This window comes from Phyllobates terribilis, unplaced genomic scaffold, assembly GCF_046119375.1.
Source record: "Phyllobates terribilis strain yellow unplaced genomic scaffold, ASM4611937v1 Scaffold_5__5_contigs__length_657084704, whole genome shotgun sequence".
Taxonomy (NCBI): Eukaryota; Metazoa; Chordata; class Amphibia; order Anura; family Dendrobatidae; genus Phyllobates; species Phyllobates terribilis.
In genome coordinates, this window is record NW_027362765.1 from 92,963,778 (window position 1) to 92,978,501 (window position 14,724).

Consider the following 14,724-nt stretch of genomic DNA (forward strand, 5'->3'; position numbering starts at 1 on the left):
TCTTGCCCTTGTTGCCATATATATATGTGTTAGAATTACTCTACACTTCAGACAAAACGGTCCAGAGAAACCGTTTCAGATACTGGCTCCTTAGGACAGAATAGGTAACGAGGAAAGGTAAAATATAGAATATATTTTATCTAACCCAAAAAGCCTCCTAAGGTAGGAATAGTCAGGAAAAATGGGCAACAAACAGACTAAGACCACAAATGATGAACAAGATGTCTATACAATCGTGAAAGAAAGGTGTGGTGTAGAAGCAACTAAGAATTTAGGGAAAGTTTGCAAAACTTTTCAGGTAGCAAGGCATGACAGGTTTAACAGGAAACTATGGGAGGACATTCGGGTTAGAAAAGCAGGAGTGATAAGAGACAAAGGATGGCAGGAACAAGTAGAGGCCATGGTCGAACTATCAAAAACAGCAGAGACAGACCATTGGACTTTTAATAAAGACAATGGATTATGGAGAACTCCAGTCAGACAGGGTCCCATTGTACAAACAGAAAACAGTAAACAAATGAACCCATTGGCACCACCATATCAGCCCAGGTCAGAACCCACACTGTATCCTGATTTTCGGGGTCCGGGTGGATGGACATGTACAAACTGTGGACTCCAGAATCCAGACTGGAGAGACATGTGCAGGATGTGGAGCACCACGACCACATGATATGTTGGCACCAGTGCGTATCCTCAGTCGACCATACAGAGAAGAAGATGGTGGCAATCCACCGCGTAGAGTAACTAGATACCATCAGACTAGACAATATTTTCCATGGACCCCCGCTGAGGGAATGTCCCTACTTCAGAATGCACCAGATCCAATACAATGCCCACTAAGATTTGCTACGTACATACAGCAGATAATACACACCCATAATGGAACATGGTCAGATGGGACAGAATTATGTAGAATGAAAATGACACCAGGGTTGTATCAGGAATTGATGACAGTTATAGAACCTCATAGACCTCAACCAGTAGATGGTGAGGATCCAAATACCGCACTGTCAGGACAGAATTTTATGATCAGACTTATGGAGTTTATGAGAACTAAACAACGAATGAGAGGGACTTCAGGAACTGTCTCCCAGAAGTCAGGACAGCCTGTAGATGAATACTACTTAGCGGTAGAAAACAGTTACAGAGACGAGGGAATGGACCTTACCAATGAAGGAGTCATTCGACTGATGACAAAAACTTTTATAGAGAATCTTAACCCAAAACTTAGGGAAAAGTTCAAGGCTGCAACTCCTGATTGGAGAACCTTAGATGATCCCCAGATAGTCAGACAAAAACTATTAGGGATAGAAATGGATATGCGTGAGGCAGCATCCAAACCCGTCAGAGTAGCAGCAAATAATAGTCTGGTCAATAAAAACAACTGATCAAATCAGACCTATGACAAAGGGAACTTGGATAAGAAAACTAATCCATGTCACTACTGTAAGAAACCAGGACATTGGATTAGAGAATGCAGGAAAAAAGCCAGGGATATAGAAGATGGTACCTATGTCCCAAGAGAATCACAAGAAAAGACAGTACAGGCTTCTGCTCCTGCAGCAAGCGAGTGACTAGACGTGATGCAAACCACTTTGACTGGAAGGCGCCCAATAATTCAGGTAAAAGTAGCAGGAAAACAATGCCCTTTTCTAATAGATACCGGAGCAACTTCCTCCGTCCTCAATGAAGACGCCTTACCAAATGCTGATTGTTTATCAGATGATGTAACCTATACCGAAGGGTATGATGGAGGAAACAGGCCACTCCCATATAGTATTCCCCTTGAAACAAAGATAGGATCTAAAATATTTTTATCTAAATTTCTTTTTGTCAAAGGGGCACCTACTTGTCTTCTAGGTACAGACCTATTAAAGCAGACAGAAATGAATATCCAATTTTTGGAGGATGGTAGAGTCCAAATTTTGGTGCCTGATGACCAAGAGTCTCTAGAAAACATTGTAAAAGTCCAAGCCTTAGAGGATGAGAAAGATCCTGCCCCTACCCAAATTATTTTAGATCTTTCTGAGGTACCAGAAAAATTATGGGCACAACATGACACCGATGTAGGACTAATGCCAATAGCTCCAGTAAAAGTCACTCCTGTTCCAGGTGTGACACTACCCCAATTGAGACAGTATCCTATTAGTGCCCAACAAGAACACGCCATAGGAGAACAGATAAAAGATTATCTAAAAACTGGAGTACTGATAGAAGTAAAGTCACCAGCCAATACACCGTTGTACCCCGTAAAAAAGAAGTCTACTGAGGGGTCAGCTGCTAGATACCGGATGGTACATGATTTAAGAGAGATAAATAAAATTTTGGAACCTATTACTCCTGTTGTGCCAAATCCACACACGTTGCTATCACAGATCCCAGCAACAGCACGAGTATTTTCTGTCATAGACTTATCAAATGCATTTTTTTCAGTACCATTACACCCAGACTGTTACAAACTGTTTGCATTTACATTTAAGAATAGACAATTAGCATGGACAAGATTACCACAGGGTATGAAACATTCACCTACCTTGTACTCAGAAGCTATGAGATCAGTTCTTCAAAATTTCAAACCTACGGATGAGGTTGTAATTCTTCAATATGTTGATGACCTATTATTATGTGCCCCTGCTCAAGAGTCCGCAAACAGCAACACAATAAGATTGTTAATATTTCTAGCAGACATGGGCTGTAAAGTTAACAAGAAAAAAGTACAACTTTGTATGACTACGGTAGTATTTCTAGGACAAATGATTAGACAAATCCTAGAATCAGCTGCCTCAACCAAACAAGTAGCAGTAATAAAAGTACCTGCACATGTAAGACTCGACACCGAGATAGCTAGGGGTAATGACCGAGCCGACAAGGCTGCTAAGCGAGCTGCAGTAAAACCTCTGACAACTGACCACACTATTAGTGCAGTATCAGAATTTGACTTAATTACACGGCTCAAAGAAGCCCACCAGCAGGTGAGTAGAGAAGAAAAAGAAGAGTGGCAGAAACAGGGGGCAGAAGAAAAAGAAGGACTATGGAGAAAAGGAGATGAGCTTTGTCTCCCCCGAGCGTGGTACCCTGTTGTGGTCAGTGAAGCCCACGGACCTACACATGTGTCTGCAAACGGTATGATACAGAGGGTCAGACAGAAGTGGTTAGCCCCAGGGTTCGGCCAGGTAGCTCGAGCAAAATGTGGTTCTTGTGAAATCTGTTTAGCCCACAATCCAGGACAGACTGTTAAGACCCCCCAGAAGCACCATGTAAGACCACTATATCCGTTCCAGAGACTTCAGATCGATTACATCCAGATGCCTAAGCATGGACACTATGAGTATGTACTGGTATGTGTGGACATGTTTTCGGGGTGGCCAGAGGCTTATCCAGTTCATACAGCCACGGCTAAAGTCACTGCAGTAAAAAAATAGCACATGAACTGGTACCCCGTTATGGTATCCCAGAAGTGATCGAGTCAGATAGAGGTACACATTTTACTGGAGAGATCTTTCAGAATGTAATGAAAATGTTGTGTATAAAAAGTGAACTACACACCCCTTACCACCCACAGAGTTCTGGTAAGGTTGAGAGAATGAATGGAACACTTAAGTTAAAAATACAGAAAGCCATGGCAGAAACACAGAAACCATGGACTGAGTGTCTCCCAATAGCATTGTATTCAGTCAGAAACACCCCCCAGGGAAAGAGCAAACTCACCCCCCATGAAATATTGTTTGGTAGAGTTGCCAATACAGGATTGTATTTCCCACAGACTTTAATGTTAGAAACTGAAAGCTTAACTGCTTATGTACAAAATTTATGTAAGCATGTGTCTAAAATACACTCTTTAGTGTTCTCTTCCATTCCAGATCCAGATTCCATTGAGGGAACGCACAAGCTGCAACCAGGAGACGAAGTTTACGTAAAAAGACATAACAGAAGAAAGCTAGAACCCAGATTTGAGGGTCCATATCAGGTGTTATTGACAACTCCAACTGCAGTAAAATTGGAAGGAAAATCAGCATGGGTACATGCAAGCCATTGCAAAAAGAAATAGTGGTGATTGTACTTGTGTTAGCTATAACGATAGATCAGGGAGACCTGTGGGATAAACTAAGTTCCCCAAAACCTGCAGACAATAAATTTATAAAACATCATGAGACATTGGTAAACGGGCTGCTCGATGGCGGACAGAAAATAGCAGACTGTTGGATTTGTACGCATTCTCCAATATCAGCCACGAGCATACCCTTCCTGGCCGTACCCATGACCCCTGAGGAAGTGTTTACATGGACTAATTGCTCAGACAAATTAGCAAATAACCAAACCGTTAATTCTAGATTATGGAACACCACTGTTGCCATCCCAGTTGTGGGGTGGGTGGGATTTCCCTGGTGGCAAGGTAATATGACCGGAAAAATAAACAACTTACAATATTTAGCGTTTAAAGGAGGTGTATGGGTTCCTAGAAATAAGACGGGACTAACAGACTTAGGGTTAATTCCTACAGAAAATATACAACTCAGTTTTAGTAGCACAGTATCTTCTTCTCAACCTTTTAAACCTGATATAGTAGAAAAATACATACACAATAATGGTTGGAAATATTCACAATTATTCCCCGATGGAAACAATGATACATGTTCAAAGATACCAGGTAATATATTATGTAATGAGTCAAGTGCATATGACCCAGGTACACCGACTTGTGAAAATCCAGATGCAGGATACTGTAGTCCATTAGGTCAAAAACCCCCTTGGTGTATACTTCAGAATGTATCTAAATTTTTAGATTTGGTACATAGGTTGGTGCTCCAACACTCTGCAATATGGGATCTGCCTGAAGGAACCTTCTGGATTTGTGGAAATGGAGCATACAAATGGCTCCCAGTAGGAATAAAAGGTGCATGTACTCTAGGACGCTTAACACCGGCCACATTTATAGTTCAGAATCAGCAGGTAGATATGCAAGCAGTACCTAAACACACACTATACAAAAGAGCAGCCGACAACTCGCCTAGACCTTCAGGTAGGCCACATGTGGTCCAAATGGGAATTCCTAATAAAATATTCAGCACTTTCTTTGTGTATCCAATGTTGATGCAGATGTGGGATAAATTAGTTCAGGCCACCGACTATCTAGATGATCAGATATGGGATATTATGGATATACTTAATACTAGTATAGCTGTCCAAAATCAACTTATAATTGTTACTAATCAACATACTGTAGTGTTAGACTACCTAACTGCGGCCCAGGGAGGAATGTGTCAAATTATTGGTCCAACCTGTTGTCATTACATAGATCCAAACAGTACAATGAGTATGAGGTTCAAGCTGGCAGATATACAACGATTACGGGATGAATATGACAGACACAATGACCAAAATAAAGATAGCTGGTGGTCAGACACCTTCTCCTTTCTCAACCCAAAGAACTGGTTTAAGGGTATTGGAGGTTGGGTGGCTGGAATTCTGCAAGGTATATTACAGATTGTGCTAATTATAGTAGTCATATATGTAGTGTTTAAAATAGGATTAAAAATTATTTTAATATGCATAAATAAGCTTTGTAACACGGATTCAAGAATATGAAAGAAAAGAACTCCCGGACCAGGTCTTCTACCAAAAGTCCATAAGGAAGTATCAAAGGGGGGACTGAGAGGATGATAGGAGTTATACTTCACCCAAGACTACGATGTAAGACACAGATGAAGTTATTCTTCCCTTATCTGGACATTTGGACTGACGCCCAGAAATTAGATTGTTACTTGTTTTTAGCTGTCTCAGCAACCTTCTACTGCTATGAATTATCACTTTTCTGCTTATGAAACTTTCTTATCAACATTCCACTGTTATGAATCATCACTTCACTGCTTGTGAAACAAAGGCATTTTACTGCGCATGTGTGACAAAAAAACTATGATTATTAGTATAAATAAAGGGACAGCACCTATAGAGGCAGGCGCGCTCAGGGGCTTCCCAGAACTTGATTATACACTACGTGTCTGTGTATTTCTTGTTACGGGGATACCCCGACTCCAACAAGGACCCTCCATGGCTGAATGATCCTAACAGTGTGTACAGCACCTATAGTGAATCCTGCCTGTGATGATAATGACATGACTGCAGAGAAGTGATCTCTTTAGAGTAGAAATTGTCAGCCTAAAGCTACAGCCCCACTATCCGTATTTAGCCAGTAAAAATACTGACCAAATACTGATAGTGGGGCCATGGCCTAATTTTAAGGATCTGTGGTCGCGGTGAAAATAGCCGGCGAGGCTTCAGTCATTCAGTACACAGTGAGCGGTGGCAGTAACCACTCCCCGGCACTGACTGACAGCCGGCTCAGCAGTACATCATTTCTTCCCGGCAGCCAGGCTTTCAGTAGGGCGGCTGCACGGCTTTAGAACGCTATTAACCTGCAGTTTTATCCCCCATATTAGAAATGACAGGTTCACTTGTTCCCTTTGTTTCTACCTTGGCTGCAGTTATAAAACAAACCGGCCTGCATTCACGTTCCCCAGGTCCTCCTGCAAGTCTCCCGATTTCTGGCATTAACTACAGAGCTAACGTTTCCTTAACACCGTGAAAGCCAATTACAAGCTCAGCGGTTCTTCCAATGTAGAGGGAATGTCCCCTTCAGAGCCCACTAATTCGGTGGCTGCCATCATATTCATCGGTAGACCCGGGGGTGACGGGTATAATGCGGTTTGTTTTATGACAAACTGCAGCTGGGACAGAAACTTAACCGAAAGGGAACAACCCCTTTTAGCCTCATTCTGCCATCAGTTTTAATTCTCATACAGTACAGACCAAAAGTTTGGACACACCTTCTCATTTAAAGATTTTTCAGTATTTTCATGACTATGAAAATTGTGCATTCACACTGAAGGCATCAAAACTATGAATTAACACATGTGGAATTATATACTTAACAAAAAAGTGTGAAACAACTGAAAATATGTCTTATATTCTAGGTTCTTCAAAGTAGCCACCTTTGGCTTTGATGACTGCTTTGCACACTCTTGGCATTCTCTTGATGAGCTTCAAGAGGTAGTCACCGGAAATGGTTTTCACTTCACAGGTGTGCCCTGTCAGGTTTAATAAGTGGGATTTCTTGCCTTATAAATGGGGTTGGGACCATCAGTTGTGTTGTGCAGAAGTCTGGTGGATACACAGCTGATAGTCCTACTGAATAGACTGTTAGAATTTGTATTATGGCAAGAAAAAAGCAGCTAAGTAAAGAAAAACGAGTGGCCATCATTACTTTAAGAAATGAAGGTCAGTCAGTGCGAAAAATTGGGCAAACTTTGAATGTGTCCCCAAGTGCAGTTGCAAAAACCATCAAGCGCTACAAAGAAACTGGCTCACATGAGGACCGCCCAGGAAAGGAAGACCAAGAGTCACCTCTGCTTCTGAGGATAAGTTTATCCGAGTCACCAGCCTCAGAAATCGCAGGTTAACAGCAGCTCAGATTAGAGACCAGGTCAATGCCACAGAGTTCTAGCAGCAGACACATCTCTTCAACAACTGTCAAGAGGAGATTTTGTGCAGCAGGCCTTCATGGTAAAATAGCTGCTAGGAAACCACTGCTAAGGACAGGCAACAAGCAGAAGAGACTTGTTTGGGCTAAAGAACACAAGGAATGGACATTAGACCAGTGGAAATCTGTGCTTTGGTCTGATGAGTCCAAATTTGAGATCTTTGGTTCCAACCACCGTGTCTTTGTGAAAAGGAATGGATGGACTCTATATGCCTGGTTCCCACAGTGAAGCATGGAGGAGGAGGTATGATGGTGTGGGGGTGCTTTGCTGGTGACACTGTTGGGGATTTATTCAAAACTGAAGGCATACTGAACCAGCATGGCTACCACAGCATCTTGCAGCGGCATGCTATTCCATCCAGTTTGCGTTTAGTTGGACCATCATTTATTTTTCAACAGGACAATGACCCCAAACACACCTCCAGGCTGTGTAAGGGCTATTTGACCAAGAAGGAGAGTGATGGGGTGCTACGCCAGATGACCTGGCCTCCACAGTCACCAGACCTGAACCCAATCGAGATGGTTTGGGGTGAGCTGGACCGCAGAGTGAAGGCAAAAGGGCCAACAAGTGCTAAGCATCTCTGGGAACTCCTTCAAGATTGTTGGAAGACCATTTCCATTTCATCAAGAGAATGCCAAGAGTGTGCAAAGCAGTCATCAAAGCAAAGGGTGGCTACTTTGAAGAACCTAGAATATAAGACATATTTTCAGTTGTTTCACACTTTTTTGTTAAGTATATAATTCCACATGTGTTAATTCATAGTTTTGATGCCTTCAGTGTGAATGTACAATTTTCATAGTCATGAAACTACAGAAAAATCTTTAAATGAGGTGGGTCCAAACTTTTGGCCTGTAATATAATATAAATATATATATATGTGTAAGATGGCCGCCAGACATATCCTTAAGGGGACATATCGCTGGGGTTGGTAGCTTCAGTGATGTAAAACCAGGAAAGCATGCTCCAGCACACATAGCTGAGAGGGTTAATCAGGACCGATTTTTACGAGCAGCTAAAAGAGACAGGAGGGATTGGCCGCATGTATAAAATGGAGACCGAGTGTCTCATTCAGTGTCTGTGGCTGGAGGTGTGGAGACCTCCAGCGTGTCTGTGCTACAGGACACTGACTGTGAGCGGGCGAACTCGCAGTATTGTATGGATTAGTTATTTTCCTGTTTTGTTACTTTGTGCCGGACAAGGCTGTCTTTTGTGTACCTTGCAAGTGCGGTTTATGAGGCCTGAATAAACCTGGCTTGGAAATTTGTAAGAAACCGACTCCTGTGCCTACCTCAAAAGCAGCTGAGTACCAAACCCTACAATATATATTAAAATGGAGGTTCCTCAATCCTTTTGAAGCAAAAAGTAAAACAAACAAAAAAAACAAAGCATTAGGATACTAGTATGGCTTCAGAAAACTGTCTGAGTTTTTCACTGACCCATAGACTTGCATTGGCGTGTTTGATCCTTAACTCGAGTCAAAAGTGTATAGGTTTTAGTTTTGGGTTTTTTTTTGTGGACAATCGGTCCACAAAAAACATGGACAAGTGAAAAGCCACAAAGTCTATAATGGATACGTGCTTTGAAAAAGCATTAATACTTTGTGAACTTTTTCACATTTTTTCATGTTACACCCATCCAGTTTGCAAAAAGCCATGCAGAAAACACAGCAAGCATGTGGAAGAAGGTGATTTGGTCAGATGAGACCAGAGGAGAACTTTTTGGGCTAAATGCAAAACGCTAAAAAACTGACACTGCATCTCACTCTGAAAACACCATCCCCACAGTCACACATGGTGGTGGCAGCATCATGATGTGGGGATGTTTTTCTTCAGCAGGGACTGGGAAGCTGCTCATGAGCCAAATACAGGGCAATCCTGGAGGAAAACCAGATAGAGGTTTCAAAAGAATTGAGACTGGGTAAGTTCACCTTCCAGCAGGACAATGATCCTAAAAATACTGCCAAAGATACAATGTAGGGTTTAGATCAAAGCATGAATGTGTGTGAATGGCACAGTCAGTCTTAATAGAGCCAGAAATGGGCAGCGATGGATGGAAAACAAGTAGGTGAGAAGGTTCACATAAATGTTTGGACACGTCAAGGGTGCACCAAGCGTCTGTGCTTGGTTTGAACAGTTGTTGTATGCTTACAGTTTCCCTTTAAAGTGCCCTTAGAGAAACCAAACAAAACACAGAGTACTTTCAAGTGTGGTCTCACAGACAACTGCTGTTAAAACACCCCTTTATGAATTATAGACATCATCGAGGTGGATTCTCAGAAGTTCCACCTGCCCCAAATACGCTGCCAGAATTATATTCTATTTTTTGGGTGCGATTATTGTGCTACATAACATACATTTGCTTTGGAGGTAGCTGAAAGCCGGATTTCTACTTAGTCGTGCCAAGCCAACGTTGGCTGCAGTGACATTGCGCCCAAGGCATTTACATTGTAATTTCTTCTCTATGGGGAAAAGTTTTGGGAACACTTTTTTTTTCCTATCGTATTAAGCAGTGAAAGGAAATAATTGGAAAAGGAAAATTAATGCCACATGATGAAAGCGAGTAAAAGTGACATTAATGCAAAGCACATCACTCCTTGTTATGAAAGAATTGTAATTAAGTAGCGGTTAATAAATCCAACAGCAGAAGTCACAATGGCAGTAAGGCACCAGGCACGAAAGCTCATAAGAGCCTTAATTACGATGCCGTTGCTTCCAGATTAGGAGCGCGGAGGCCACCCATGACCGTCCCCTATATGCTGAACTCTTCATATCCCTAATCACAATATGTGACTCCGCTTTTACAGCGTTCGTTCCTCTGCAGCGTACCTCACCACCAGATTGGTTTCATGTGAACAGCAATTTTCTGCCACTCGAATGTTTCTAAAACTGTAATTCTCTAAACGTGAACAAATGCCAAAGCTTTTAGCACGAGATACACTTTTATAAGCCTCTGGCTTTTTTGGTATAATGTGCCAATGTTCGCGACAGCAATCGAAATAAATTGAGGTCTGGGTTAAATCCATGACTATTACTGCCTGCTGCGGAAAGGGGGTGAAAGCAAAGCTGCTGTGACTAGTAGGGGACTTGCTGTGCCTACTGAGGAAGCAAGGTACCAGATGAATTCATGACAATTACTGCCTTCTGAGTAAAGGGAGTTGACCAAGCCTGCTGTTAATTCCTAGTACATGGAGAATGCCGTCACTACTGGGGGGATGCTGAGGAAGCAGGAGCCAGCTGAATCCATTACTATATCGGCCGGCTGAGGACAGAGGATTGAGAGTGAAACTTTGGTTAATTACTAGTTCGGGGAGAATGCTGTGACTACTAGGCAGAGATGGAGGCAGCTTAATAAATATTACTGCCTGCTAAGGAGAGACTGCTGAGACTACTAGGCGGAGTTGAGGTCAGCCTAATCCATGACTATTATTACTACCTCCTAATGGGAGAAAGTTGTAACTACTGTTGTAACTAATAGGGCTAATGGGGGCGTGCTGCAGTAGTGGGGGGCAGCTTAATCAATGACTATTATTCCTGCCAGCTGAGGAAGGGCCGGGGTGAGAGCAAATTTGCTTTTCACCATGGAAGAACTGCTGTGACTACTAAGAGGAGTGGGGGCGTGCTGTGCTTACTGAGGAAGCAGGAGGCTTGACTATTACTACCTGCAGGGAAAAGGGAGCAATTAATCAATTGCAGACGATGACAAAACAGAGTAAATATGCTGTTTTTTTACATTATTGCCCAGAAACTGCTATAAAAATGCTGATATATCTGCGTTATTTTGTGGTGCAACAATGGTGCGTCTCTGCCGTTCCTTGGCAAATTTACCCTTACTACTCGGAAGGAAAGTGGGTGGGGGGTACATTATTTACTTCAAGAGGGAAGCACTAATTACATTAGATTATGGTTACATCAATTTAACAACTGATATGTATAGTAAAGGCAGAGCAGTGGAGCTCAGTTATTGGCTGCAGCTCTGATGAGGTGAGCTCAGCAATTGGCTGCAGTGCTGACGAGGTGACGCCAGCGCTGCAGACAATAACAGACACCGGAAACTCAGTGCTGGACCCAGGGAGGGTGAGTAAAGAAATGTTTTTTTTGTTCCTAAAACAAGCAACCTGGGGACAGGGGTTTTCTGAAAATGGAAAACCTCCTTTAAAGGTTGATTTATATGAAACCAGAAAACCCAATGCTTCCACCCTCAGGCTAACTTCTTATTGAATGTTGGTACAGGTCAACGATTAATGCTACAACCAATGATCACGAGGTTTATGGTCCATCAGTAACACATTAAACCAGACCACTGATCAATATCATTGATTTCCCCTACAGAGAAGAATGTAAACAGGCAAGGCACAAAAAGCAATAAGTGCAAAGTGCGATACAGACACTTAGGCCGAGCATCACGCTTATTATGTTTCATATAATTAAAGGCTTATTCCCAAAATAGCAAGTTGTCCCCAAGGTAGGACCCCCAGCAATCTTAAGAACATCTTTGTAGAGCAGCCTTGAACTGAGCGAAGTTGCCCACACTCGGCCTCTGCTCCATTAATTTTTCATGAGACTGCTGAAAATACATGGGTACAGTGCTCTGTTATTTCTGGCAGTCCCATAAATAATAAATGGAGGCGAGGTCAAGCATGTCCACTTCTGGATTTTAATCACAATTTCTGTGATTTTGTTTGTCCTCTTGCTTTCTAAGGATTGACCACAGATTCTCAATGGAACCTAAAATGTCAATGTTTTGTTCACCGAGCCAGTTGTCACTTTTGCCCTGTGACATGGTCTTCACCATGCTGGATAAAGCATTGTTCACCACCAAATTACTCCTTAATGGTTGGGAGAAGTTGCTTTTGGAGGCGGATTAGATCCCATTCTTTATTCATGGCCGTGTTCTTAGGCAAAATTGTGAGCGAGCACCCTCCATGGATGAAAAGCCCCCACAATTTGAAGGGGCTTCATCAGAGAAAATATAACTTTACCCCAATCCTCCAAAGTCCAATCCCTGTAATTCGTGCAAAGTTATTTTCTCTGATGAAGCCCCCCTCCAGGAGATTCGGGACATCTAGAAGAATGGTTGTCCAGAAAAGAAAACGTGAGCGCTACCGTGAGTCCTGTCAACAGTGAAGCATCAGGAGATCCTTCATATGTGGGGGCTTTTCATCTATGGAGGGGGCTCACGCACAATTTTACACTGCCTTGAATAAAGAATGGGATCTAAGCCTCCTCCAAGAGCAACATCTCCCATCATCATTGGCGATGAACAATGTTTTTTGCCAGCACATGGAGACCATGTCACAGGGAAAAAGTGATAACTAAGAGGCTCGGTGAACACAACATTGAATATTTGTAGAAATAAGAAGAGTTTTGTAAGTGGTTTTGAGGAGGATTTTGGAGCAGATCCGCTCCCAAAAAAATCCAGGTGAACATAGCCTATGGGTATGTGCACACAAAGTTTTTTCAGGCTGATTCTGGTCCAAAACCAGCCTGAAAATACTCTAAATAAACATACACATTCCTATGGAAAATCCGACTAAACATCTTCAAACCAGTGCAAGTTTCCAAAGACGCCAAGTGGTTAAAAGAAATGACCGATCCATTCTTCAGGTGTTTAACCCTCTGAAGACGTGCCATACGTTATTATTGAAGTCAATGGGACACTTTTTCTGAACGTTTCTTCTTGAAAAACCACTAGTGGTTTCTTCACTGCCCAAAAATGCTTAAAAAACACAGGAGGGCAAAATTGTTCAAAAAGCCCTCAAGAAACAAAACTAAAAAGGACACGTACTTTAGAGGGAAAAAAAACACCTGCGTTTCCTTAAGAGTCTTTATCTTGAAGGTTTACCAGCCTGAACGAGACATCGTGTGCACATATCCATTTAGACAGGCAGTTTCAGGCCATTGACCAGCGGTCATTTACTGGCCCATTGGTTATGGGAAGATGTACTGCCAATAATGAAGTCATCGCACCCGACAAACATAAAAATTATCTCACCCGACGGGCTAGCGTTTTGCTGGATTATCATGTGACTGTTGGGATAATTGGGACTTTCACCGATTATTGACTTGTCTTAAAGGACTGTAATGTTTTGCTCCTATTTGCACTGGAGACTCTGACGCAAACCGCTTCATATTTGTCAGAAAAAAAAAACTAAACACAAAGATTTTTGTTTCCAATAAACCCAAAGGACTCCATTTATGAGGAGTCTGCTGCTTGCCGATATCGTCCATCATGTCACAGATTCGCAGTCACATTTTTGGGGGGTAATCCTGACCTGCTTTAACATAAGTACACCTCATGAAAAACAGTGACAGAAAAAAAATTAACATACCAATGGTAGCGACCAACCGGTGTGGTCACATGAATAACCGCGCCATCTCATGGCGACTACAACATTTCCATTAACTTTCTGAGGTAAAAATTTGGCACAAAGCCGACAAGACATCTGATAAACGCATCCCCACATCACAGAGCTCAGGACTATCAGGATATAACACATAACACGACATAAATGTACTGTATATAAAGCCTCACGTAAAACTAGGGGGCTCAGAATGCTCCAAACTGGACAACAGGACGATATACAGCTCTAACAATGACGATTTTCATTCACAAATATCACTATCCACCGGGTTAAGAAAAATACAGCAAAGCTACGCCACTAACAAGCTCACACTAAAAGGCGACGGGTAAAAATGTCGCCGTCATTACAGTATTTTGGACTTTATCCCGACCCGTAGCCCAAAGACCCACACGCACCTGTCCAGCTTCAACCCAGCGCCGCTATATAGAACTTCCTGCTTTCTCTGTACACGTGTCTCAGAAACACCCTACAAGCAACACGATTGGTGGAATCCTCTGAATCCCGCCTCTACAATAAACATTACTGGATAAGCCAGTTGTCAATCTTGTTATTCCTTTGTTTCTCGAATCAGCAAAAAAAAGTAGTGGGCGGGCGAAAATGTAAGGATAGCAAAAAATTGTGCGGGCGGGCGCAAATGCAAAGCTGACATGTAATTAAATGTACATCTCCTCCTAATGGATTCTGAGGAAGTAATAAGTGCACATTTAATTGAGTTTCATTAATTTCTTACTGGAACTGTTAAGTCCATTTCTTAAAGAACAGTATTACAATGACTGTGCTGGAACAAGTTGCGTAGGGGGTGCGAACCCATTAAGGTTGCAATTA

At 42.3% G+C, this 14,724-nt stretch overlaps 1 protein-coding gene across 2 annotated transcripts in view; it reads right to left on the reverse strand.

Annotated features, from left to right (window-relative positions):
- The window catches only part of SLC39A11 (solute carrier family 39 member 11), a 444,394-nt gene extending 430,012 nt beyond the window's left edge, over positions 1 to 14,382 (reverse strand). For both annotated transcript variants that reach the window (XM_073682539.1, XM_073682538.1), the window contains exon 1: positions 14,295 to 14,382. The gene's annotated coding sequence lies outside the window, so the exon portion shown is untranslated. The remainder of the gene's footprint in view (positions 1 to 14,294) is intronic.
- Between the last annotated feature and the right edge of the window lie 342 nt (positions 14,383 to 14,724).